General features: G+C 53.6%; 1 long non-coding RNA gene across 1 annotated transcript; it reads left to right on the top strand.

Moving 5' to 3' along the window:
- Nucleotides 1-18,720: 18,720 nt before the first annotated feature.
- LOC141976602 (uncharacterized) lies at nt 18,721-21,237 on the top strand. Its single transcript, XR_012636139.1, has 4 exons — nt 18,721-19,139; nt 19,265-19,346; nt 19,722-19,757; nt 20,886-21,237. It is a non-coding gene; the product is annotated as an uncharacterized LOC141976602 (long non-coding RNA).
- Nucleotides 21,238-27,851: the final 6,614 nt, after the last annotated feature.

The following is a 27,851-nucleotide window of genomic DNA, read 5'->3' as shown; positions in this document are numbered from 1 at the left end:
GGCAGCTACCCCCACTGTACAGACAGGGAACTACAGCACAGAGGGAAGAAGGGACTTGCTCGAAGACAAACAGAGCATCTGTGGCAGAGCTGGGAAATGAACATGGGTCTTCTGGGTTCCAGGATGGCACCTGCTCTTTCAACCTCCTGCCCCCTTCGTCCCTGGTTCAGTGGGAGCTGTGGGAGCTCTCTGGGGCACAGGAGCTGGCTGGTGCCCAGATGGAGCTACGTTGCCTATTGCACAGATCTCGCTCTTCCCGAACGTTGAAAATGCTGCTCCAACCATACCAGGGCCCGCCAGGATCCTTGCAGCTGGTCCGTGCTAAATTGTGAACTGTGCCCTGGCCTCCCAGATCGGGGCAATGGGAGAGGGTGGGGCTGGCCCAAGGCCCTGCTGGATTGCGGCTCACGCGTAGGGGGTCCCAGTGCTACAGAGCTCTGTGCCGGGGCAGAGCTTTGTGGGGGTTTCACAGCTCCTCTCTCCAAGGCCTCTGTGGGAGCAGCCGCTGCAGAGAATCCCAGGCCTGATTCCCCCCATGCTGGGTCTCCTGAATGGCCCGTGCCCTGGGGGGCTCCATTCCTCACCCAGTGTCTCCTGCTGACTCCCCAGCAGCTGCACGGCAGGCGTCCTAAGGCACCTCTAGTCCTCTCCAGAGCTCAGGGGGACTGTCCTGGCATCGGACTGTCCTGGTGAATGGAACAATGGCTCCAGGCAACTGGAGAATGCCTGTTCTCCCGGCAACCTCAGTGTCTGGGCACTTACCTGGCCCCATCATGCCTTTGGCTTAGCACACAGGTGTTGTGCTATTTAGGCTCTCAACGCCCCCTCCGCAGAGCAGGGACGTGCTCTCCCTCGTTAGCTGAGGCCCGGAGCGGCGGGGACTCATCTGATCTCACACAGAAGACTTACAGAGGAGCGGGGAACTGAACACAGCTCTCTTGGGTCCCAGCCCAATGCCTCATCTAATAACCTGTGCCACCTTCCCGTGCCTTCCCACCAGCCCTGCCAAACCCTCCTCCTTGTTTCCCTCCCCTCCGGGCTCGACTGGTGCGACCCCTTCTGTCGAGCCGCCCCGGGCTCCCTCCTGTGCGCATGCTGCTGCCCGCTTCCTGACTGGCACCAGGCTAGACCGCCGGCACCGGGGCACTTGGCAGATGTGCGCCGCACAGCCAGGAGCTCGGGGAAGGCTCGGTGTGGTTGGCGATGCAATGGAAAAGCAGAGGTGGGCACTAGAAGATTCTCCTACCTGGAGTCAGGAGTGGGCAGAAGCCTGCGCGTAAACGGGCCACCCACTTTCTGCTGCCGGTGGCGGAGCTGGAACTGCTGGCTCAGCGTTCCCCAGCGGCACGTGCCAGCTCTCGCTCTGCCAGAGCCAAGCCTGGCAGTGAGGGGATGAGGCTGTGCCAGCCAGCAGGGGCGTGTCACAATGGGCAGGCAGACGAGTCACAGGCCAGCCACTGTGTGACTCCCCAGCCCGGGGATGCCCCAGCCCAGACTTGCTCTGGCCTCGCCAAGGCTTTAGAGCCTGTCCTTCCCCACCGGGGTCATGGGAGGGACCTTCCGCTGTTATACCAATAAAATAAAAACCAGCAGGATCTCATTAAAGGGAAAAAGGCAAAATACCACATTTATTGTGAATACAGAAAGAATCATAGTAAGCAGTTAGTTATAGCTATAACTTTCCATTCAATCTCATATTTAGTCACACATTCATTCCTACAAACACACACACACAGGTTCTGCAAGGTTGTTATCATCGTTACGAGCCTTAGAGTTGCTCATGCCAAGTGTCACGGAGTCCCTGGGCGATGCTCTGGAATTGCTCCCCATGAAGCCAGTCAGGACTCTGGGGAAGTCTCCTTTCTGTGAGCGGCCTGTCTTCAGGACACAAAGCTCACACAGCTTCCACCTTCCTGGGTCTGACCTTAGAGCACCCAGCATCCTCTGCCCTTCCGTGCGCTTCCCACAGCGAGTCCGCTCAGGCGGGGCTCCTGGGGAAGCCAGAGGGGCCTGCACCCCAACAGCGCAGTCAGACGTGACTCTCAGCCAGCCAGTAAAACAGAGGTTTGTTAGACGACAGGAACATGGTCTAATACAGAGCTTGTAGGTGCAGAGAACCGGACTCCTCAGCTGGGTCCATTTTGGGGGGCAGTGAGCCAGACAACCACGTCTGCCCTTCACTCCATGTCTCCAGCCAGCCCCAAACTGAAACTCCCTCCAGCCCCCCCTCCTCTGGGCTTTGTTCCTTTCCCTGGCCAGGAGGTCACCTGATTCCTTTCTTCTCCAATCCTTTAGCTCTCACCTTGCAGGGGGGAAGGGCCCAGGCCATCAGCGGCCAGGAAACAGGCTGTCGGCCATCCTCTGTGTCCAGACCCCTGCACACACCTGCCCTCTAGGGCTCTGCAATGATCATACACCCTTATCCCACCCCCTAGATACTTAAGAACTGCCTAGGGGAAACTGAGGCACCCCACACTATTCAGAGGAAACATTAAGAACAGTCCCACTTCATCACACCAAGCCACTGGCCAGGTGGCCTGGACATGAGGAGGGAGCAGGGCCTTGTCAGATGCTCATCTGATGCTCCTGGAAGTTGGTTTGCAGAATCAGACCCCAAAGCTCTCACTTTTTAGAGTCTATTTTTATTGGAATTTCTTCCTATGCCAGTCTATAGGAATTGCTTCATCATGCTGTTGCTGAATCAATCAGCAGATAGCACATTCCTGACGGCTCCGTGCTGCTAGATGTTATCTTGTTCTTTGGTTCTCCCATTCTTGAGGCTGTTGGGTGGATTCCAGTCTGCCCTCCGGGGGTCCTCTGGTTCCATCCCGGTTCCTCCTTCTCGTAACAGTGCAGAACGGGGATTCATGAACTCTCCCCACCCCCAGCTCCCAGCCCACAGGGGAGGCTCTTTCCACTTTCCCAAGCTGCCGGGTGCTTTGGCCATGGGGTGTAAAATGGTCCCATCTCTGCTTCCTCTCCCATCGCTGCAACGACGCAGAAGCTGCTTTAATAGGAGATGCTGCCAGCTGCAGGGTGAGAGGGGGGAATGGCTGTAGGGAGACAGATGGGTCTCCCTCAGCTGCGGATGCTTCTATATGTGCTGTTCCCCTCCCCACACACCCTGCTGTGGGGGAGGTTGGAGAGGGGCTGCTCAAGGACCGGCCTAGAACAGGACACCTCCTCCCAGTTCTGAACATAGGAGAAGCCCGGCCCACTGGACTCAGTGCCAGGGTCCCAGGGATGCCGATGGGCTGTGGGTCAGGGAATCAGGGTGAGATTCTTGAGAGTTCAGACCCACCGTGATCTCAGCGTGCTGAGCGCTCGGGGAATTAAGCCTGAACACAGTCACTCTTAGGGTTGCCAGGCATCCGGTTTTCTCTTTCGAAAAGAGACCCTGGCGGCTCCGGTCAGCACTGCCAACTGGGCCGTTAAAAGTCTGGTTGGCGGCAGGGGGATGAGGAGGGGGCCTGCAGCAGCTCTCTCTGTGGAGCTCGGGGGCGGTGCGAGCCCCCGCTGGCAGGGGGTGGATCCCAGCGGAGGGGCTGGGAAAGGCATTCGGCTGCAGGCTGGGGCCGACAGGGTTAACCCCCGGCAGCAGCCTCTGCGGTGGCCAGGGGTTCGCTGCAGAGCGGGCACTGTGGCCTTTAAGAAGTGCCTTCAGCCCCCTCCCTACCCGGCCCACTGCTCCCCAGCTGTTGGGAGCTGAGAGAGGAGGGGTCAGCCACCTGTCCTGGGTCCCACAACCTGCGCCCTGTGGGGCTACTGTGCTGGGTTCAACTCGGGACCATGCGGCCAGCAGGTAAGGGGCTGTGGGCAGGTCACTCTCCTCCCGGGGATGAATGGGCTGCGTGGAAGCATGGGGTAAAATTGGGCTGCTCTGCTTGGGAACTGGTCCGAACAGAGTCGGGCAGCAGCTGAGTGTGGAGGCCCCAGTCAGCAGCCGGGCTGTGGGGGAGAATGAAGGAGAGGGGTTGGGGGCCACTGCAAATGGCAGGAGGCGGAGGGGGGGCCTGCATCAGCTCTCTCCCTCGAGCTGCTGTGATTTGCACTATGCTGGGGGAGCAGCGAGCCAGGGGCAGCAGTGGGATGGGTGTGTCACTAGCGGGGAATTCTCTCACCCCCCCATTCCAGAGAACAGGAAAAACTTTTGTCCTCACCGAGCCAGGTGTCCAGGATTCATGGCTGTTAGAGCAGCCTCTGACACCCGGGAAATGCCAGGGCAGTGCTGGTGTGGCTGCTATTTAAGGGGCCACCTGACATCAATGCCTCCCAGACCCCCACAAACCACACCAGCCAGAGTCACCCAGAGCCTGCACTCCAAGCCCCCTCCCGGGCCCCAACCCCCTGCAACAACTCAGAGCCCCCTCACACACCCATACTCCCTCCTGGAGCCTGCACCCCACATTCCCTCCCACACCCGAATTCCTTCCAGGACTCCACACCCCCCTCCCACACTCCGAACCCCTTGGCCCCAACCTAGAGCCCCCTCATACACCCCAAGCCCTTCATACGCAGCCCCACCCCAGACCCCGCACCCCAGCTGGAGCCCTCATCTTTCCCCCCACACCGCAACCCCCTGCTCCAGCCCAGAGCTCCCTCCTGCGCTCCGAACCCCTTGGTCCCAGGCTGGAGCACCCTCCTACACCCTGAGCCCCTCGTCCCTAGCCCCATCCCAGAGCCCACACCTCCAGCCGGATCCCTCACTCCCCCACAAACGCCAATCCCCTGCCCCAGCCCTGGTGAAAGTAAGCGAGGGTGGGGAAGAGTGAGAGACGGAGGAGGGGGGATGGAGTGAGTGTGGGTGGGGCCGTGGGGAAGGGATGGGGTAGGGGGAGGGGCTTCGGGGCAGCGGTGGGGCAAGGATGTTTAATTTTCTGAAACTAGAAAGTTGGCAACCCTAGTCACTCACCTTCCTGAGACGGTGGATCCTCAGGGCTGGGGCCGGTGCTCGGGATCAGCTTCTGGCCTGGGCAAAAAACACAGACAACATCAGGGACGTTCAGCGGTTCAGTGGCCAGCCAAGCAGAGATCATCCCAGAGACGCAGCTGCTACAAATCCCTAGACCATGTCTCTCCAGATGAGCCTCAGACACACTGGGCCAGATCCCATCTGGTGTAAATTGGCCCCGCTCTACTGGAGTCAATGGGCCAGATCTCTAGCTACTGCAGATCAGCCCCACTGCATAGACATCAGTGATCCAGATTCCCAGCTGGTTTAATAATAATTAATAATCATAATGCACTAGCACCTGACAGTCAAATCCAGGTCAGGTCTCATTGAGCTGGTAGCTTTACAGACAGGATAAATGTCAATCCCTGCCCACAACGATCATGAGTGGATGAGAAAGAGAAACTGGCCAAGAGGTGGGGTTGGAAAATGGAGTTAGAAATCTAATAAGAACATAAAAACAGCCAGACTTGATCAGACCAATGGTCCATCTAGCCCAGTATCCTGTCTTCTGACCGGGGCCAATGCCGGGTGCTTCAGAGGGAATGAGCAGAACAGGACAATTATTGAGTGATCCATCCCCCGTCATCCAGTCCCAGCTACTGGCAGTCAGAGGTTTAGAAACATCCAGATCATGGCTAATAGCCATTGATGGACCTAACCTCCGGGAACTTATCTCATACTTTTTTTCAACCCAGTTATCCTTTTGGCCTTCACAACCTCCCTGGAACAAGTTCCACAGGTTGACTGTATGTTGTGTGGAGAAATACTTTATGTTTGTTTTGAATCTGCTGTCTATTAATTTCATCTTGTGACCCCTGGTTCTTCAGTTATGTGAAGGGATAATAACACTTCCTTACTCACTTTCCTCACACCATTCATGACTTTATAGACCTTCTAACACATTGATGAGGCCTGATTTCCCTTGATAAAAGCTGTGTTGATTCTCCCCTACATACTGTGTTCATCTATGTGTCTGATAATTCTGTTCTTTACTATAGTTTCAACCATTTGGCCTAGTACCGAAGTCAGGCTTACCACCTTGTAATTGCCAGGATCGCCTTCAGAGCCTTTTTTAAAAAATCAGCATTATATTAGCTACCCTCCAGTCATCTGGTCCAGAGGCTGATTTAAGCAATAGGGTACATATCACAGCTAGTAATTCTGCAGTTTCATATTTGAATTTCTTCAGAACTTTTGGGTGAAGACCATCTGGTCCTGGGGACTTATTACTGTTTAATTTATCCATTTTATCCAAAGCCTCATCAATTGACACCTTGATCTGGGACAGACCCTCAGATTTAACAGGCTGTGCACAATCCCAGTCCAGCTCGGTAATGATCACAGCTCACTACCTGCCTCGCCATGAACAGGTTCCTGTGGCAGAAGCCCACAACATTTTAAAATGTCTGACACCAGCCAGCTGTCCCTTCCCTCTCCTCACATTGTGTAGGAGTCCAACAACTCACCCGTTACATTCAAGGTCCGGGGGAGACTGAGATGAGAATTGTTCACCTGGTTCTGGTTGATCCTGTACTGGTACATACATCGAAACTGGCCTGAGCTCCGCACAGAGATGTCATGTCGATACAGTGACCGGCCTGACGTGGTCAATTGGCTTGAGATTTGTTTGCCATCCTGACAGAAAATAACGAGAGCAGCTACATTGTTGGGATGAAGGGAACACTGAGCCAAGACGGGGTCCCCCGCCTGAGCTGAAGAGGTGCTCAGGGACAGTGTAGGAGATGGGAAGTCACCTGCAACAAAAAGAATAGATTGAAATATGCCTCTGAGAGGAGACGAAGGGCTTGTCTTCACTGCAGCATTAACTCAAGTTATATCTCCGATGTGCCTGTAACTTGAATCCCATCCACATAAAAATCCCTTAACTCAAGTGTGGTGGTGCTGTTAACTGGAGCTGGCCCGTCCAAAAGGGGGTACAGGGAAAACTCAAGTGAGATCAACTTATCAGTTGTCAACACAACCCCTCTGTAGCGTGGATCCAGGCATGTGCCACTTGCGTGTCACCAGTCCTCCGGTGCCCTCCCACTGTTCCCCTAGAGTGCCCAGAAAGGACAGAGAAGCTCTCCCACAATTCATCGCTCAGAGCGACGGGATAGGCCCCCAGAATCCACAGCCCCACGTGCGAGCGAGTGCAGAGCCAGTGGGCGCACAGCAGTGTGGCTGTTCTCGCAGGAGGTCGGCTAACTCGCGGGGAGTCACCAGAGGTGGATAACTTAACTCTGCCAGGCAGGGAACTAGGCATCCGTGATGAATTAGATGAGAAACACGCTTGGCTGACGGAACGAGCTGTCTCTCTTCTCATTGAAATTAAAATAAATATGGTGCGAAGCAGGAGATTTAAGACTAATTCAGTCTAGTGCAGTACCCTGGTCTCATTAATACACTCCTGTATTAGCTCCAAGCCTGCCAAGATTTACAGATGGAAAGTTTGTTAGATATGTATCCCAGTGACATTGGGCCAGATTCCCGGCTGCTGTAAATCGGCACCACTCCATTGGAGTCAGCAGAGCTATGCTGATTTATACCTGCTGAGGATCTGGCCCAAGTGTGCTTCATTTCCAGTCATGTTTATGGTGTGGCACTGTGAGAAGTCCAATTTACTGTTTGATTAAGAGGATTTCAGGCAGCAATCATGCAAGAGGCATTCCCCACCCATCCCCCTCCTACACCTTCCCATCTGCCCTCTTGTTGCCATTGTCAGGAGTTTCACTCCTTTCTGTGTCTCCCCTTCTTCCACGTCTCTTATGCTTTCACTCACCAGGGGAGCTGCAGGGCTCCTGGCCTGTGACCCCAGCACCTGCACCAGACAGCAAGAGAGCGGTGAGCGGCAGTCCCCGCGGCTCTGACAATACACACAGCTACTCTGGGGCAAAGTTAACATTGATAGTTAAGCAAATAAAAGCCAGAAAACCCCAAGTTAAGGAGATTGCAAGATTTGTAGGCCCCAATCCTTCAACAGGACACGTGGATTTGATTGAAAGATCAGTCACTTAATTGGCCCTAACTCTGCCATTGGAGCCCCCACACCAGTGCAGATACCGTTGCAATTGAGACAATATCAATACAAATATAACAATACAGGGGCTGAGCCTCGACTGGTGGAAATGGGCACACGGCACTGACATCAGCATGGACTTCCACCAGCTGGGGACTGGCTCACCACGGGGTGGGGAGCAGAGGAACTGGATGGGCTGTGGGCTCTAGCAGTGTGTCTGGGAGCAGCCCTGACGTGTGTCTGTGGCCAGAGGGGCCCTCCCCCACTAAGGCAAGATGGAAATGACTCTCAGATGCTTCTCTTGTGAGGCTCAGGATGGGCTGTGTCTTGGAGTGTCAGACACGCTGGTTCCCCAGAGACAGCCCTCCCCCACATGACAGGCACAGGGTCCCCCAGGTGTGATGGGGCAGGGCCCCTCAGATGTGACAGGGGCAGGGCCACCTGTATGACAGGCACATGGTCCCCCCGGTCTGACAGGGGAAGGACCCCCCTGGATGTGACAGACACAGGATCCCCCAGGTATGAGAGGCGCAGGGTCTCCCTCATGTGACAGATGCAGGACACCACCACTCCCCTCAATGCAGATATGACAGGCACAGGGTCTCCCCCATGTGACAGATGCAGGGTCCCCCAGGAGTGACAGGGGCAGGGCCTCCTGGATGTGACAGGCACAGGGTCCCCCAGGTGTGACAGAGCCAGGTTAAAGGAACACCCTGCCTCTCACACTGATTTTTCTCACAGTCTAGCCCTGTGGATACACCCAGAGCCCCAAAGGGCAAAGACAGAGCAGAGACACAGAGACTTCTGGGCAAAGGGTTCCTTGTTCTTTGCAAACAACCCTCAACTCAGACAAACTCACAACACTGAACATACATCTTAGAGGATATTATCCATAAAGAGTAATGTGTAAGATAGCTACAGAGAGCGAGTAACTTGTCACGACTCATAATCATTGTGAGATGTTTGTACGGGTAATCTTTAAGGAATAATGAATTTATTTCCAGACTTGGAGTAGAAACTAGTCACCAGGGGAGAATATGTCTCGGTAATGGCCCATTCAGATAAGGGGAGCCTACTTTATTAGCTAGGAAAGGTAACTTAATCAGTGTAGACCCGGGTTTGTCGTTTATGATTTTGTTCTCTGGTATAACCATTTGTTGCCATTACTTTCTCTTGTTTCTAGTTAAATCTTTATCCTTTCTTAAATAATCCTGCCTGGGTTTTATTGTAAGTGCTCATGAGCGCTGTGTGGTTTACAGGCATGGGTGGTTAAGGTAAAACCAGTAAATTGGGGTACCTAGCTCCTGTGGGGGGCAGAGGCTCTGGAATTTCTGTGAGTAGCCAGTGACAGGGGCTAGGTATCATCAGGGAATGAATCACAGGGACTCAGGGTCTGGGCTGCACCTACTGTTGGATATTAGGAAAAACTTTTTCACTAGGAGGGTGGTGAAACACTGGAATGCGTTACCTAGGGAGGTGGTGGAATCTCCTTCCTTAGAAGTTTTTAAGGTCAGGCTTGACAAAGCCCTGGTTGGGATGATTTAGTTGGGGATTGGTCCTGCTTTGAGCAGGGGGTTGGACTAGATACGTCCTGAGGTCCCTTCCAACCCTGATACTCTATGATTCTATGATACCCCAGAGGAGCGATCTCTGTGTCACAGGAGCAGCCTCGCTCCGGGTCTGTGTTGTTAAAAATACTCCTCAGTGCCGTGGTACAAAGGGCTACGAGCTGCTAGCAAAGCCGGGCCCGGAAGGGGCGGGGGGAGCAACTCTGCCCTGGAGATGCCTCTGGTAATACAGTGACCACAGCCCAGGGGCGGCCTGCGGCCGGGTCTCTGTGTTTGTGCATTGCACCAGCAGCACGTGTCTCCATAGTCTCACCAACTCGCTTCCTGACCACAGCTCAGCCTGGGCTTATTTATAGGTGGCTTGTGGCTCTGCTCTTTCTTCCTGCGATTTCTACTCATTTTATATTTTCTCTTCTCAACCCTGACAGTCAGTGCCCTGCTGTCCCAGAGCTGGGCTCCCAGCCACCCACCCACCCAGCTCTGCCGGTGCGCCTCGGATTCTGGCTTCACATTCTCAGGCCTCCTCCACTGGAGATCCTCAGTCTTGGAATGAAACACACTTGGCAGCGCAGCTGTTACTGCTGGTGTGTGGTTTGGCCCTGGCAATCAATGTGTGTAAAGTGCAGTGTCCCCTGTGTGTGTCTTTCAATGCTTAACACAATGACTGGGACCCAAAAATCCACAGTCAAAGGGCCTGTTTTTTTAAAACAAAACCTGATCTCCAAGTCCTGCCAGTTCAGAGGAGACCTCTAAAGTGACTCCAGCACCCCCGGTGTCCATCAATCTGCAGCTGACAAAACCCGCTAACAACTAAACACCATCGGGAGGGGTTCTGGTGAGAGCATTGCTATTAGTCAGCATGCAATCTAGCTCCAAAGCTAGGGGGTAAATCTTGGCCCCATTAAAATCAACAGGAGTTTTGCCCTTGACTTCAATAGGCTCAGGATTTGACCCAAGTGTGACCCAACTGTGATTGCTCCATATTGGGGGCACTGTATTCCCAGCTGGCCTCTGAGGCTACATCGTAGTGTGGCCCTTTGGAAACTGATGGCAGGTCTCAGGGCCATGCGTATCAGTTTCTTATTGGAGGAGAATTCAGAGATGTCGACTTTGTACGGAGCCTTAGTGCAGCTTGCTAAGTTACACTCTATGCACCAGTCCTGGAACAGAGATGGCCATAAATGGCACACAGACAAACCCTTCTTTCAGGGATCTCAGCTCAACACCAGTGCCTGGTTTCCAGGGACCAGCTCCGCTCCAAGAATCAAATATGTAGAAAGATAAAGGCAAAGGGCAAACTCTCCCGCCACTTGCCACAGCTCACCCCAAAGTAACGTGCATCATAAAGCTGACAACAATATAGCACATCCTCAATGACTGCGGACAGCTTGCATGCAAAAGAACTTGTCAGACTATGTAGTGTCACTACCTGGTGACTGCTGCCAAAACAGCGTCATGAAAATAACTCTGGTTATAGATTCCATATTTTGATCCTACAGTAAAAATTTCTCAGCATCTCCCCTGTTAACACCCAGCCCCAAATTTCTATTTATTTACAAAACATGAGCCCCCACTCCCCCAATCAAAGCAAAGAACCCACCTTCCAGCTAAAGCAGGTGCCGTAACTCTGAGAGTCCCTGTCTTTGATACAATGCCAGCTCAGTCGCACCCCTCTGCCATCACATGGCAGTAGGTTAGATGCATTTGTAAGGGGTAGCATCTGCTGCATGTGTATGTTTTATTAAAGGCATCAAAATGTCCTGCTCTCTCTCCACTCTCCCCCCTCACTCTCTCCATAGACATCCTTCTGGGTCAGGCGCTGCCTCTCCAGAGATGAATCCCCATTAGACTTGCTTTGCTGCAATCTAGGGGCACATCTGATACAGCCCTGCCAGTGTATTATAACCCCAGCTGCCCTGGTTACGGACGAGGTGGCAGTGACTTTCCCACACTGCACAATCAGGTGTGACGCGGTGCAGTCAGAACTCGCGGCAGGAGTAGCTTCCAAAACAGCTTTGCTGTAAATCTTGTTTTCAGGGGGTTGTAGCTTCGCTCAGAATTCGGCGGTGGGGGTGAAAATTACCAGGCTTGGTCGCTGCCCAGAGATAAAAGTTTGAGCAAAAACAGCTGATCTGCTTTGGAGTGGGAGGAAAATGGAAAAATGCTCATTCCCCAATGATCAAACCATTCTCGCTGCCATTATTCGAGCTGCCCCATAGACACGGGGCCAGGGTTTCCACAGTGCTCTGCTCCCAGGGAGGCACCTGAGTGGGGTTCATTGCGGGGACTGGCCCCAAATGGCTGGCCTCTGAGCTGCACTTTGGTCTGGAAACAGTCACCTCTCCAGTTTCCAATTCCACAGCCCAAGAGCTCAGCCCAGAGGAGCTAACGTGATCCAATATCACAGCCTATGGCCTGGGCGTTGGGCTCCAGCAAAGGGGCCCAAAGGCCTCAAGGCGTTGACATGGCTCGGTCACGTTCCAATATTAAACAGTGACCGAGTCACATCAGCATGTTAACGCGTTAGGCCCATACAGTCCCCGAAAGTAACACGCCACTTCGGGCACCCTGGGTAAGCGGCTGTAGCAGTGAAGCTTGCTTCTTCCAGGTCTTCCGTCAGACAGCGTTGTGGCCTCCAGACAGCTTGATTCTCCCCCGCCACCCCTGCCTTTAAAAGATCACAAAAGTGTGTGGTGGGCAGCATAGCCCACCCCCTCGCTATTTTGTTCACCAATTAGGCCTTGTTCTCCCCCCCTTCACAGCTGCTGCTTCTCCTTCCCCGCTGCTGGAGTCCCAGCGATGCTGCCTGCTCTGCAGACCATGCGCGGAGTCGGGGGCAGAGGCAGAGGCAAGGTGTGGCACTCCAGCAGCAGGGAAGATGAAGCAGCCCCATGTGGAGGGGAGGGGCTCAGTCAGTGGAGGGGAGGGGCTTGCTGCTTCCTCCCTTCCCCGCTCTGCATGGACACAGGGAGAGTGCCACTGCCAGGGGGAGTGCGGCCTCCTCCTTGCTAGGCATCCCCACCAGCGGTGTGCTGAGAAATGCGGGGGGGACGACACATGACTCCCCCAGAACATTTCATTTGTGCTCCCCCATGAGCCACAGTTGTATGTCACCTCTGTAAGTAATGCACATTGGAAAACACAATCACAATTCTACATGCAAAATGATGGGGTCTATATTAGCTGTGATCACTCAAGAAAGAGATCTTGGAGTCATTGTGGGTAGTTCTCTAAAACATCTGCTCAATGTGCAGCAGCAGTCACAAAAGCTAAGGGAATGTTAGGAGCCATTAGGAAAGGGATAGAAAATATCACAATGCCACTATATAAATCCATGATATGACCACATCTTGAACACTGCACGCAGTTCTGGTTGCCCCGCCTCAAAAAAGATATATTAGAATTGGAAAAGGTGCAGAGAAGGGCAACAAAATTGAATAAGGGTATGGAACAGCTTCCATATGCGGGGAGATTAAAAAGAGTGGGACTTTTCATCTCGGAAAAGAGAAGAGTAAGATGGGACGTGATAGAGGTCTATAAAATTATGAATGATGTGGAGAAAGTGAATAAGGAAGTGTTATTTATTCCTTTACATAACACAAGAACCAAGAATCACCCAATGAAATTAATAGGCAGCAAGTTTAAAACAAACAAAAGGAAGTATTTCTTCATAAAGCGCACAGTCCATCTTTGGAACTTGTTGCCAGGGGATGCTGTGAAGGCCAAAACTATTACAGGGTTAAAAAAAAAACAACACAGATACATTCCTAGAGGATAGGTCTATCAATGGCTATTGGCCAAGATAGTTTGAGATGCAATCCCATGCACTGGGTGTCCCTAGCCGCTTCTTGCCAGAAGCTGGGAGTGGATGACAAGGGATGGATCGATCCTTGATTGCCTGTTCTGTTCATTCCCTTTGAAGGACCTGGCATTGGCCACTGTCAGAAGACACGATACTGGGCTAGATGGACCATTGGCCTCACCAAGTATGACTGTTCTCATATTCTTATCCAACAGGCCTGATTTCTGACACACCAATTTTGATTAATTAATTTCCCATCCCACACATCTCCTGTTTATCAAGCATGCTCTTAATACAGACCTTGAATTATGTCACTAGGCCTTTTTATTTGGCTTAATTCAATCTTCCTGTGTCCCCTTTTCAGCTTTTCCCATCAGCCTGTCTTGTGGCACTACATAAACGTTTATCCTCTTTCCCAGAGTTGGGCCCATAGTAGGATAAATTGGTAGGCCCAGTGATTACTGAAGGGATCTGATCCTGGATCAAACCAGCCCTTCTGAACGCAGCTCCCAGTCTTTGGGGTTCTCTGAGGCTGTGGGGTCTGATACAGAAGAAATCCAGTCTGTATGAAAATTGCAATGCTGGGAGTTCAGCTCAGAGGGGCTGATCTGATCCAGCATCAGACCTCAAAGGCTGGGAGCTAGGCTCAGAAGGGCTGGTCTGACCCAGTACCCAAACCCCCAACACTCAGAGCTTGGGGACAGCAGAGAGCCTGCCCAGCACCTGTGAGAGAAGAGCTGGGAGAGCAACTTCCACCCGCACAAGGGAGCGAGTGTCCCCCTGGCCGCAGCCAGGCCCATAGCAGACACAGCCCCACCTTAGCAGAGAGTCTGTGGCTTTTCATACGTTAATCTTAGGGCCAAGATCCAGACTAGAGAGCGCCTGCCGCTTCTCTGCTCTCTGCTTCTTGCAGATCAGAAGGGGAGAGGTCAGATGAGAGAGACATGGCTCACTGAGACTCTGAGGAGCAGAGAGACAGGCCTTCCCTGCTGCATCGCCAGACCATGCTGTTATCACCTTGTCCCCTGAGCATCCCGACGCTGGGTCTCTGGCTTCTCTGTGAGTATGGCCAGCACTGGCCGGGTTTAGCTGGAAGGGTGAGATCACGGGGCAGAGGATCGTTTGCTTAATTAGGCTCCAATCCTGTGAGGTTCTGAGCCCTCTGGTAACGTGCTGTGTGGACGTGAAAGTGCCAACGCTGCCCGGGATGGGATCAGAGCTTGCCACCTCGCACCGAAGCTTCCAAGAGATTTAATAATAGCAACTGCATGACTCAGGGTTAAGGACGATGGAAATCGCTGGTTAGATTCCAGCTCTGAACCTCAGCAACGAGGTCATTGCGTCACCCTGAAATGCTCTGTCGTTTTCCAAGGGCTGCACCCTGGCCCTGAGCCCGCACACACCACCCTGCACTCACACCCCAAGGCTGCCAGCGTGTGGGTGTGTTTGCCACCTTCACATCCACAGCATGGCACATGGGGGTGCAGATGTCTGTGTGCACAACGGATTTGCACCATCCCACTCGCTGCACACACAAAAGGTACTAGCCCGTGCAAGCTGGCTGGGCTGGACACAGAAGGGGATGCCCATTTTCACATTGGGATGCTGTTTTGCACACTCGGATTCAGGTGTAAATCTTGGCATGCATGAAATCACTGGTTCAAGATGACAGACATTTTGTTTGATGAAACCTAAACTGAAGATGATGTCCAGGAAGGGAAAATGCTACATGTTCACCTCGCACACAGGCGCAAAGAGCAGAAATGCCGCATACGCGGCCAAATGTGGTCAGATTTTAGGGGGTAACGATGGGATTTCCCTGGGATCTGAAAAGCCCAGCTGAAATTAATTAAAATATTCTCTGATTCTACTATTCTATGAAAATAGCAGTTAATCATTAATCACTGTGATCATTACCAGTACCAGAAGGCTGGTCCATGGTTGGGACTTTAGAGGCGAGGGATGAATTCCCTGCTCTGCCACAAACTTCCTGGGTGACCCTGGGCCAGTCACTTAGCCGCTCCGTACAAAGGGGATACCAGCTCTGCCTGCTGCACGGGGGGTTCTGTGAATTGCTCCTGGCTCTTTGCTGATATTTATGGTGAATGCAAAATATGCTGAGCTAAAGATCTGACGATCAGGAGACAAACCTGTGTTCAGCCTCCCACTGACTCGCCTAGCTGTGTTTCCCCAGCGTGTATGTGCTCATGGGCCTGATCCTGCAGATTGTTTTGCTGGTATAGGCCCTGACGCCTGCCCAGAGTCTATTCAAGTCAAGGGATTCCTATGCGAGTGGAAGGGATGGATCATCGGCCTGCAGGATCAGGGCCATGGACATGTCAGCCCTGACCCTCCTCCCACTGCAATGAACGAGAGAGCTCTCAGTGACCCCAATCGTGCAGGATCTGGCCCATAACACGGCATGGGGTCAGGGTCAGCTGTTGGCCTAACCCATCTCCAGCGAGTCTCTGGCATGCTCACACCAGCCTTCAGCCATGGGTCTGGGGTCCAGCGAGCTCTACATGCTGGTACAGGGAGCCGTTCCTTATCCGCACTCAGACTGAAATGCACCAGCTAACCCCGGACTTCTCCCCGGTCAAATAACAAGTTATAGACTGTGGATCAGATCCCCGGCTGGTGTAAATGGACCTCGCTCCATTGCTCCAAGAGGGGCAGATCGCTAGCTGGGATCCTCAGGCCGATTCACACTGGGAGCTGGACACCGAGCTGCACTTTGTGCTTGTGAAAATCCCCCACTGTCCTGAGAGGAAATTGGCTCCAGGGAGCTTAACAGCAAATTCATTCTGTCTCTGGCGAGGGAATAAACACAGGGGCAGAACATGGCCCATCATTTTTCTGGGACTGAATTTCTCTCTACTGGCTGGAGCTAGATTTGCCTGGGCCTGCGAAAGCCAGAGATGCTCACTTTCCTTTAGAGGATGCGACTGTATTTCCAGCTCCAGTCACTATAATTCCCTGTTCTACCTCCCCTCCTGCACTGAGACCCTTTCTGTTTATTTCACAGGCTCCCTTGTCACAAGCCAGGGAATCTGCAGCTCTCCTGGTGAGTGACTGGTCCTGGGAGTGCAGCAGGGATAGGAGGGTTCGGGTTCAGACACGTTCCACTGGCGTGAGTGAGTCCGGTCCCCAGCAGGTGTAAATCCGCCCCGCTCCAATGGAGTGAATGGAGCTTTGCTGATTGACACCAGCGGGGATCTGGCCCCAGGTGTTTAACACTGATGTGTTGCTCCCCAGGCACTCTCCCCGCCCCGCAGCTGTTCCTGGACAGGCTGTCTGCTCACCAAGGGGACACAGCCATGCTGTCATGTTTAGTCCCTTTGGACGCCCCCATGACCCGCATTGTCTTCTGCAAAGATGGGAAGGAGATTTCTGTCCAGCCCAAGGGAGGAAACACAATAGTCTACGACTCACCCTACACAGTGTCCAAGGAGAGTGCAGGGGCCTTTTCTTGCCTCTACCAGCTCAAGGATGACAACAACCAGGAGAACAATTCTCTTTCCAGTCACCCCCGGTACCTGCACGTGGATGGTAATGCACTGCACTAATGGTGGGCTTCGTGTGGAGGGTCAGGAAGCCAGGACTGGCTGGGGACACACTGTGGTGAGAGTTCAGGGAAGAGCTACAGGAATGATGTGAGGTCTGGAACAGCTGCCTGACAGTGAGAGGCTGACGGAGCTCAGTCTGGTTAGCTGATGGGAGAGAAGGTTAAAAAGTGACTTGATCACAGCGTATACGCCCCTCTGCAGGGAGATTTCTGATAGCAGAGGTAGATTTCTTCAATCGATCAGACAAAGGCTGAATGAGAGCCAACGGCTGGAAAGTGAAGTCAGACTAATTCACTCTGGAATAAGGCCCACGTAGGGAGTGTGGCTCATTTACCACTGGATCAGATTAATAAGGGAAGCAGTAAGATTGTCTGTCACTTGGAGTTATTAAATGAGGAGTGGATGTGTCTCTAAGAGATACCGTCTAGCTCAAACACAGGTGCTTGCCTAGAAAAAGGAATCACATTGTCAGGTTCTCTGTAGAGTCCTTTGCAGGAGGTCAGAGCCAGATGATCACAATGGTCCCTTCTGGCCTGAGAATCCATGAGCCTAGGGACCCCTTTACTCAGCAGTGCAGTTTGGTGGGTGAGAAGCTGTCCCAAGGGAGAGGGATTAGTTGGAAGAGTGCGATTAACAAATGCAGTTTATTGCACAGGAGAGATTTAAAGGAGGGGATTCCGCTGCTGTCACCATCCTGTGTCTGTATGTTGCCTTGCTGGGAGAATGTCCATTGATTTTAAACTGAATTAAGTGTTCTACAGCACATCTGTCTACCTTACTAACAGGAATGTGGTGTCTTTTATTTAAAAGGTTGGCTTGCTGCAAGCCAGGAAATTTGTAGCTCTCCAGGTGAGTGCTGGCTACATTAGAAGAAGAGAAGGTGCCTAAGAAGGAGTGCAGTGGGCTGGGAGTGAGGACTCGGCGAGGGGAGTGGGGTCTAGTGGGTTAGAGCAGATCACTGCGGAGTCAGGACTCCTGGGTTCCATTTTTAACTCTGACACACAAAGCCCAAACCTGCTTCCTGTGGCAGAATTCCTTGTAACTTCATTGGGAACAAGATCAGAACAAATCCTCTGTTGGTGTAAACAGGTGCATCTCCACTGAAGTCAAAGGAGCTGCATCCATTTACACCAACTGAGAATTTGTTCCATCAAGTTAAAGCACCTAATTTAAACCAGTGAGGGCCAAATCCACTGACCGTGTAGACAGCACTGTGACACATGAGGGGCGTGAGGGGGCGAGTGAGCGGCGATAGATCAAACCTTGCTGAGAGTGGAAATTGCACCCATTTGGTATTCAGTGGGGACTGAATTCAGCCACTGGCATAAGCGGGTGCCTGTCCTGCTTAGACCTGAGCTGGGTTTGACCCTGAGGACTCAGAGTATTGGGGTCGGTGCAGCATCAGTGTAAGTGTCTTGGGGCCTGATTCCCCTTTCTTGGGTGGGACTTCACTGGCTTGAGGGGAGTTACTGCTGATTTACACCAGTGTGGGTGGAGAGACAGGCTATTTGGGGGGTGGGGGTGGCTGCTTTTCCTTGCACACAGCCTGGAGATGATTGCCCAAATGGGGGCAAATAGCAATCTCTGCCCCTCTGCCTGTCTCCTGGCCGAACCCTTGTAATCCATAGCACTGCACTGGCATGGAAGGGAAGCCTGCACAGAGACATCAGGCCCCAAAGTGGGACAAACAAAGGCTAAAATCTCTGCACACTCCCAGTGCATCCTGTCCTTTCCTCCAGACACCACAGCCTCAGGGAGTGACACCACCAAGGGGCCAGATCCCAGCTGGTGTAAATCAGCATTGCATTGGAGTCAATGGAGCCAGATTCCCCAGCTGGTGTTGATTGGCCCCTCTCCAAAGGAGTGAATGCAGCTTTGCTGATTGACACCAGCGGGGGATCTGGCCCCAGGTGTTTAACACTGATGTGTTTGCTCCCCAGGCACTCTCTCCGCCCCGCGGCTGTTCCTGGACAGGCTGTCTGCCCACCAAGGGGACACGGCCGTGCTGTCGTGTTTAGTCCCTTTGGACGCCCCCATGACCCGCATTGTCTTCTGCAAAATGGGAAGGAGATTTCTGTCCAGCCCAAGGAAGGAAACAAACTCGTCTACGACTCACCCTATACAGTGTCCAGGGAGAGTGCAGGGACCTTTTCCTGCCGCTACCAGTTCAAGGATGACAATAACCAGGAGAACAATTCTCTCTCCAGTGACCCCTGGGACCTGCATGTGGATGGTAATGCAATGCACTAATGGTGGGCTTGGTGCAGAGGGGTCAGGGAGCTGGGACAGGCTGGGGTCACACCATGATATCTAGAGTTAATATGTAAAACTTCCCTCTCCTTCTCTGACATTTCCCAGGTGAGAACTCTGTCCTTGGGGCAATGTTTACATGATTTTGGGTGAGGAAGAACCATCCTCTTAGCCATTGCTGAGTTTCATGGTGAGGAACAGCTGTTTTTTCCCACTAATTAAAAGACAAAATATCGCAATCTTCTCTGAAGGGCAGCGTGTGATACACAGATATTTGGCAGGATTAGTGTCATCATGGTCTACTTTACTAAAACCTTCATGAAATACAAGTACGGAACAGAGCAGCAAAAGACGAGCTGATTTTTTTGGTTCACTGGCTATTTCACAAAATCTGAGGGTGGGGAAACTTGTTTCAGATTGACTTGAAAACAATTTTTTTTCACGAAATTTTCAGTGAATCAAAAAGTTGAGAAAAATCTGCTTGAGGTTGGTCTTCTAGCCCTCCTTTGTATGAGGCTTTTGGCTGTTTGAAGTGATCTGTGATCCCTTTGTATCTGCCCCACAGGTGGTGATGGCTCTGGAGGGGACGCATCGCCCCAAGGTAAATGGGTTTGCTCTGTGCTGTGGGATTTCCCTGTAGGAAAGCTAGAGGGCTAGGCTGGGATGAGGGGGGAGCACATGCCAATCTCAGAGGGGAGACTTTACCCCCCACAGGTGCCTGGGTGGGCAGGAGGCCACGGGCTCACCTCTATGTGGGGAATGTAAAATGTCCAGGCAGCCCCACATGCCACCATCTGCTCCCCAGTGAGCCCCGGTATGTGCACGTGGTCAGTAATGCTCTCAGCTAGTGTTAACAAGGGGTGAAGACCCTGCTGGGCAGAGGGGCAAAGAGGGACTGAGCTGGTTCCCTGTTCTGGCCCTCGCACAGAATCTCAGCCCAAGTGACGAGGATTCAGATAGTGGCCGTTAATGCAGCACCAGCTAGAGTCGGGGGGCTCAGCTCACCTCTGTGCCCTCACAGATTGCCATCGGTGTCACTCCATCGCAGTCATCTGTTGTAATCAGTGTGTTGCCCTGGTGACAAGCTGGCATCACACAAGGGTGAATCGGGGAAATCACTTTCCGTTATAACCCCCTGTCGTCCGTCACTCCTCACTCTGGGAAACTTCCATCTCTTGTGCGGACGTTTTCCATGCTTGCCTCTGTCCCAGGGCGAAGGGGTTTTGGGGGCGTAGCAGGTAAATAGAGGAACCTTTGCGCCCGGAGCGTGGTTGCTGCACAGGTGCTAGTGGCAGGTGTGATTCTTGTCGGTTTGGCTGCGATTCAGCTGCTCCTGCACGTGCTTTGCTGGAGTTCAGAAAACGAAGCTGTGAACTAACCGATGCCAAATTAGAATTGCTGGAAGTATGTCGCCTGAAAAACATTCCACCAAAAAAATAGGATTTAATAAAAAAAAATTTCACTGAAAAATGTTATTTTTGACATTTTTATTTTGCTTTAAATGAGAACTTTCCAAAATAGCCAAAAACGTTTCATTCCTAACAGAAATTTTTTTTATTTCCATTTTAAAAAATCACAGCTTTTTTTGAAATTTCTTTCCCCTGCCCCTGCCTCCCCATTCCCCTTTTTTTGCCCGAGTGCAGCAGAATGAATGATGACCGGGGTGGTTTTTTGTTTTCATTTTTACCTTTTTATTTTTCTCTTTTTTCTGCTCTGTAACTTTTCAAAGCATCTCCAACGCCGGCAAACTCACTGAACGGGAAAACGAAAGCGTGGCTCTGGCTACACTGCAGAACCGTTACCAACATAGTCTCCGCGTGGACACACAGCGTACACCGACGGAAGCAGTTGTTCTCCCTGTGGAGGAAACCATGTCCCCAGACAGTGTTAGCTACACCGACAGAAACACTCTTCCCCCCGCTATATCTGAAGCTACGCTGAGGGGGTTATCTGCACAGGTGGTCGCTAAGGGCCCAGTGATTTCAGTGGGAGTTAGGTGCCTAAATACCTTGGAGGGTCTGGGCCCAACTCTCATTTTCCCTTTGGCCCCTGGGTAATTATTCCAAACATGGAGCCATTCTGAAAAGTTACAGAGCAGAAGTGGGTGGCGGGGGGGGGGGGGACCCAGAAAAAGCAGAGGAGAAAAGCAAAAATCCTACCCTGGCCATGGTTTATATTATCACACTCTATGGCAAAAAGGGGGAGGGGGGGAAAGAAGAGAAAAAGTTTGAAATTAGAAAAATGGGGGGGGGGATGGGGGAAAATGCAAAACCAAAAATGGGGGAAAGAGAAAAAGGGGGGGAAATGCAAAATCAAGCACTCAACATTTATTTATTTATTTATGATTTAGTTGGGGATTGCTCCTGCTTTGAGCAGGGGGTTGGGCTAGATGACCTCCTGAGGTCCCTTCCAACCCTGATATTCTATGATTCTATGATTCTATGATTTGAACAAATATGTGTAAGCCCTGCCTGCCCGGTCTGGCACTTTGTCCCCCTCTAGTGGTGGACACGCCAGTGAGACCGTGAGGAGCCTAGTGCCCCGCAGGTAAACAAGCTTTTATCTTTTCAGCTAGGGCAGTACATGCTCATGCATTAAGATCAAGAGGTCCCAGGTTTAAGCCCCACTGGTGACGACCCACCGAGGTGTCAGTATTGCATATGTACTGAAATATTTGTTTTAATTACTCTATTTGAATCCTGTAAAACAGAAACATCAATAGTCTGAATTTTTTTTGTGAAACTGGGGTTTCCCCCCCACTTTTTTTAACATTTGAAAATCAACCCAGACCCAAGTGCAGTTCGAGGCCTGGTATAAGCTGAAATATTAGACTGACCTAGCTATGCCGTGCAGGGCTGTGAAAAATGTCACACCCGCAGCGCTGTAATCAGGCGGATCAATTCTTTCAATGAATAGATCGCAAAGCCCTTTACCGAGTAGGTCAGTAGCATCATCACCCCCATTGTACGGATGGGGAAACTGAGGCATGGGGCGAGGAAATGATTTACCCGAGGTTACCCAGCTGCAGAAGGTGAAATAGGACCCGGGTTTCCTGAGTACAAGTCCAGTGCTTTATCCACTCTACTGAGTGCTTTATTACTTTGTTAATCGAATGTTCCCATGTCCCTGTGTGATGGCTCCAGAGTTGGTCGCACGTATTTCACTGGCAATCATTGCCATGCTACATTGGGGTATCAGCTGTCTGAGGGGATCTGTGATCGCTCTGTGTCTGCCCCACAGATGGACCCAGCCCTTCGGGGAGTGACACCTCTGGAGGGGAGGCATGTCCCCAAGATAAAGGGTTTGGCTCAATGCTGCGGGATTTCCCTGTGTGTGTGGGGGGAGGGGGGGAGCTGATCTGAAATTACAGGAGAGCACCCACCATTCTCAGTGGCGAGACCATTACCCTGCTGTAGGCACCTGGATGGGCAGGGGCTGCAGGGTAAGAATCCATGAGGAGCAATAGGGTGTTTCACAAGGAGATGGCTAAAGCCAACTTGTTATCTCACTGTGAAATGTGATGGCAGCCCAGGTGTCCCAGGGCGACTGGCCCCATGATGAGGTGACTGGTCCTGCCCCTCTCTGCACTTCTCCCCTGCTAGGGAACATTATCACAGCCCTGTGCCAGGTCGGCTATGTGGCTATGTCAGTCCAGGCTTGGGATAACAGAAGCCTCCAGGGAGTCAAAGGCGGGAGGAGAAGATGGATAGATGTGGGGTGACCAGAAGTCCTGATATTATCAGGACCATCCTGATATTTGGAGCTTTGTTTTATATAGGCCAATATACTCCCCCCGCCCCCCCACCGGGGGAAAAAAAGTGTCCCCATTTTTCACACTTGCTATCTGGTCATCCTAGATGGCCGGCCTGGGTTAAAAGGGGCTGACGCAGAGAAGCTGAGCGAGGGCTGAAGTTGGCCTCAATGATCCCTTGCAGCCCCGGGAACGAGGGCTGTGGGACTCCTGACTCCCAGGAAGGGAACTCCCTCCCCAAGATGTCAGCTCAGAGCCCAGAAAGAGGGCTGTGATATTCCTCTCCTAAGGGGGAAAGTTACAGGCAGCTTCCGCAGGCCACAGAAGGAGGCCTGTGGGAACCTTGAATCAAAGCAGAACCAGGGATGGAGAAATTTGGTGCCCTGTAAGAGATCTAATCAATGAGATCCCATAAAGGGAGGAGGGGTCTTGGTTCGAGTGTCCCTGGCCCGTGGGGCTCATCCCTGGTCCTGGATCCCTGCCCCTCGGGCTCACCCCCCTCCCCCATCCTGTATCCCCACACCTGGGGTTCACCCTTCATCCTACATCCCTTTTGTGTTGCCTCTGTGTTCTGGATGCTCCCAGCCCCACCCACATCAGTCCCTGGGCTCCTCTGCCCCAGCCTAATCCCTTGCTTTTCTCTCTGTTCCCGGCTGTTCCAATGGTTTTCTAGGAGTGGGACCCATTGTGGGACTCGCCATCATGGCCGGCCTGGCTCTGGCATTGCTGGGCTGTTTTCTCATGAAGACAGGTAGGTGCCAGTGGGGTGGAGCATGAGCTGAGATGGGCGGCTGTTCCAGAGCATCGCTCTGAAATTTTAAATCTCACTCCAATGGCAGTGAAAGGCTGTAACCCAGCTGTAACCTGGCTGAGGCACAGGGAGCAGAACTGACTGGTCTGAGATCGCCCAGCACTGAGGTCTCTGGGCATCTGTCCCCGGCACTAGCCACTACCCTGTGCTGCCTCCGTGGATCTGCGGCTGCAGGGCTCTGTGGGTAGCTAGACCCCACAGACCAGGGGGAGGTGCAGCACATCGGGGGCAGAGGTGCACACCGCCAGGCCCCGACAGTCGCCCCAGGCCGTGACGTGCGCTGAGTTTCCCTGACGCTCTTTTCTTTCTCTCGGTAGTTGTGTCGCGCTGCAGGACTCACAGGGAGGAGGGAACCTCGCCCTGACCCCCAGCTCCATTCTGGGGCTGCTCCCCAGGTGATGCCCAGGTCTGGGGGGGACCATTGCTGCCCTGTCTGGGACTCCGCCCTGGGGAGCTGACCTGGGCCGTACCCCCCAGCTACCCACAGTTGAAATTCTCCTGGGGTTCTGCGGGGGCCTGACCCTTGTCTGGAAGCCTCGTAACCCCCCCGCCCTAGTGATGGCGATGGTGCTGCTGCCCCATCACTCACGGCAGCAGGGCCCCAGCCCCAGCTGCCGCACGTGGGACTGACGCAGCTCTCGTTCCACACAGGGAACCCGGCCCAGAGCGGAGCAGCCCGGCTGCTGAAGATCAGATCCAGTGTAAGAGCCTGTTGTTCCGGCACTGCCCTGGGGGGAGTTCGGCTCCTGCCTTTTGTCCGTCTGTTGGCTGGTGTCAGAGTCCGGGGTGTTGGGGCCAGAAGGGGCCCTGGGTAGCCAGGCCAGAGAGTCCTGTCCTGACGGGGACTGTTCTCCCTGTCTCCTCAGCCTCTGCCCAGCCCAATGACAAGGTGACAGGAGCCGTCGGCCGTGGGCAGGAACGGGACTGGCTGGAGCCTGGCAGCTTCTGCCACAAACTGCAGGGTGGGCGCAGGGGCTTGGGCAGACACCTCCCTGTGTGGGGAGAAAGGAGACACATGACAGGAACAAACAGCATCGCCCCGTTACCTGTGGTCAGCCAGTGTCCATGGGACCTGTCCCAGTTCTCACCCTGCTGATATGGGGAGCAGTCTGGGCACCCAGCATCCATGGGGCCTGGCCCAGTTCTCCTCTCCTCTCCCCCAACATTAGGGTTGCCGAGTTTCTACTCACACAAAACTGAACACCCTTGCCCCACCCCTGCTCTGCCCCTCCTCTGAGGCCCTGCCCCTTCTCCGAGGCTCCGCCCCCGCTCAGTCCATCCCCGCTCCCTCTGTCGCTCTCCCCACCCTCACTCACTAGCTCATTTTCACTGGTCTGGCTCAGGGGGATTGGGGTGGGGGTGAGGGCTCCGGCTGGGGGTTGCGGGCTTCAAGGTGGGGCCAGAAATGAGGAGTTCATGGTGGAGTGGGGGTCTCTGGGCTGAGGCAGTGCATTGGGATGTGAGAGGGGTGAAGGCTCTGGCAGGGCATGTGGGCTCTGGGGTGGGGCAGGGGATGAGGGTTTAGGGTTGCAGGAGGGGGCTCCGGGCTGGGGGGTGGATCTGAGGGGTTCAGAGTATGGGAGGGGGCTCTCGGCTGGGGCAGAGGGTTGGGGCTTGCGGGGGGGCAGGGATGCAGATTTCAGGTGGCGCTTACTTCAAGTAGATCCCGGAAGCAGTGGCATGTCCCCACTCCAGCTCCTATGTGGAGGCACTGCCAGGTGGCTCTGTGCACTGTCCCGTCTGCAGGTGCCACCCCCACAACTCCCACTGGCTGCAGTTCCCAGCCAATGGGAGCTGCAGAGCTGGCACTTGGGGCAGGGGCAGCGTGCGGAGCCCCCTGGCTGCCCCTATGCATAAGAGTCATAGGGGGAACATGCCGCTGCTTCCAGATGCTGCACGGAGCCAGGGCAGGTAGGGAGCCTGCCTTAGCCCTGCTGTGCCACTGACCAGACTTATAATGTCCTGGTCGGCAGTGCTGACTGAAGCCACCAGGGTCCCTTTCCAACCGGGCGTTCCAAGCAAAAACCAGACACCTGGCAACCCTATCCAACACGGGCAGCAAGCTGGGTACCCAGTGTCCATTGGGCCAGCCAGCCCATTAGTGCTCACACTGCGGTGCCCGCCGCTGTCTCTCCTCAATAGGCCCTGCTGGGGTCAGAGTCTGGGGCCCTGGGGGACATGGGGCAGTGTCTCTCCGGGGCGGCTGGTGAGGATGCACTGACCTCGGTTCTCTCCCCCAGACACCGTGGTCACTGGAGCCCGCGCTGACCAGGTGAGTCACCGTGCCGGTGCCCGCAGTTTGCCAGGTTTGGGCAGAACGTTCCCATGGAAAGAGGCACCAGGAGTTACAGCTAAACCTGGGAACCCCCTGGGCTGATCCCAGTGCCAGCACCCCTGGTCTGGCCAGTAGTGCGGGTCGCTGTGGGGTGACCCTAGCCCTGGGGAATAAGTAGTAACCGTCCTGGCATGAAGGAAGAAAGAATAGAAGAATCTGAGTTTAATTCTCCAGTCAGTTTCATATCACTGTAGCTCCATTGGAGTCAATGGGATCAGATCCCGCACTGGTGTAAATCAGCTGTAGCTTCATTGATGTCAATGAACCAAATCCCCAGTGAGTGTAAATCAGCCTCACGCCTGTGACAGCAATGGAGTGATGCTGATTTACACCAGCTGGGGATCTGGCCCCATACATGCAATAGAAGAAAGGAGAAGGGTTTGTCTGTGGGTCCCTGATGACATCCCAGCTCAGCTGGGGGAGTTTCCCTGACTGACCCATGGCTTGTCTCATCCCCGGAAGCCCCAGCTGATGGGAGCCCTTGATCCTATGGAGACTCCAAGCGCTTGCATCCCTTCCATTGATTCCAATAGGACTGAGGCAGGTGGTTAAAGTTAAGACCTGTGCTCCAGCAGCCTCGTGAGCATGGCGCTCCCTTGCCCCAGGTCGAAGGAGGAGCTGTTCCTCCCCCTCCCCTTCACCATGTCCCTGGGTCCTGCTCAGGGCTCCCTCCCTGGTGTTCCCTTGTAGACAAATTCAGACTGGAAACAGGGTGTAAATGTTTAACTGTGTAAATGTATTGATGTCCCAGCAGCCCAGAATGGACGGGGATGTTGCAGTGACGTACGCGGTGGTAGGAAAGGGTAGCTCTCAAATGCGGGACACTCGGAGGGCTCCGTAGCACTGGGTAAGGGCGACACTCTGTGAATAGTCCCACGTGGGATGGGGGTTGTTCTCCCCACAAAGCCAGTGCAGGGACTGGTTGGGGGTGCAGGATCTAAGCCAGCCTCCCTGCCAACTCAGAGCTTCCATCTCCCACACCTGCTACCAAGATCTGTGCTGAGACCACTCACTGGCTCCACCTGCCAGGCCCCAGAGCTCACTCACCTGGAGCCTGAGCCCCTGCCCTTCCCCAGCATTTTATAACCCCAAAGACCAGGGGCTCAGACTGGGGAGTGAGCAGCATCTGAGCAGGGGGGCTCAACAGCAGGGAACTCCCCCAGCTCTCCTTGCAGATATGGGGACAGGCAGATAACACAGTATGCCCAGGGCTGTCCCCAGCCCATTGCTGGGGAATGCTTCCCTGCCCAGCGCTCAGGGAGCTACTGGGGAAGGGGTGGGCAGCAGCTGCATTTGAGCTGGTCACTGGGATTCCCTCTCACTTCCCCACAGGATTCCCAGTGTCCCACAAGCCCGCATGAGCCCCACACTCGCTGCCAGCCTGATTGGAGCCCCAGGGAAGGAGATGGTGATGGAGCCTGTTAACCAGCCAGCAAGAACCAGCGTTTGGGTCAATCGATGACATGGGGGAAGCTCCGACTCTTCTTGGGTGTGGCCAAGGTTAGACTTCGCGTCACAGCCCGTTGTTCTCGTTATGGCAGAACCTTCCTGGCTGAAGTTCCCACCCTCGGAGACTGTTCATGCGGAGGGACACCTGACATGCACACCTGTTTGTGGGAAATGCAAATGCAGGGTCCCAAATGGGTGCAAAATGTGGACCCAAATGGCTCCTGCATTTACTGAGGGTCCAGGAAGCAGATGCTGAGCCAAGTCTCTCTGTTGCCGGCCTGATGGTGGGGGTGGGGAGAGGGGCAGCACGGGGATGCCTGCGTGGGCGTAGCTGTGCCAGCGACACGCT

Source organism: Natator depressus, chromosome 23 (genome assembly GCF_965152275.1).
Source record: "Natator depressus isolate rNatDep1 chromosome 23, rNatDep2.hap1, whole genome shotgun sequence".
Taxonomy (NCBI): Eukaryota; Metazoa; Chordata; order Testudines; family Cheloniidae; genus Natator; species Natator depressus.
This window is presented reverse-complemented; position numbering and strand designations above follow the sequence as displayed.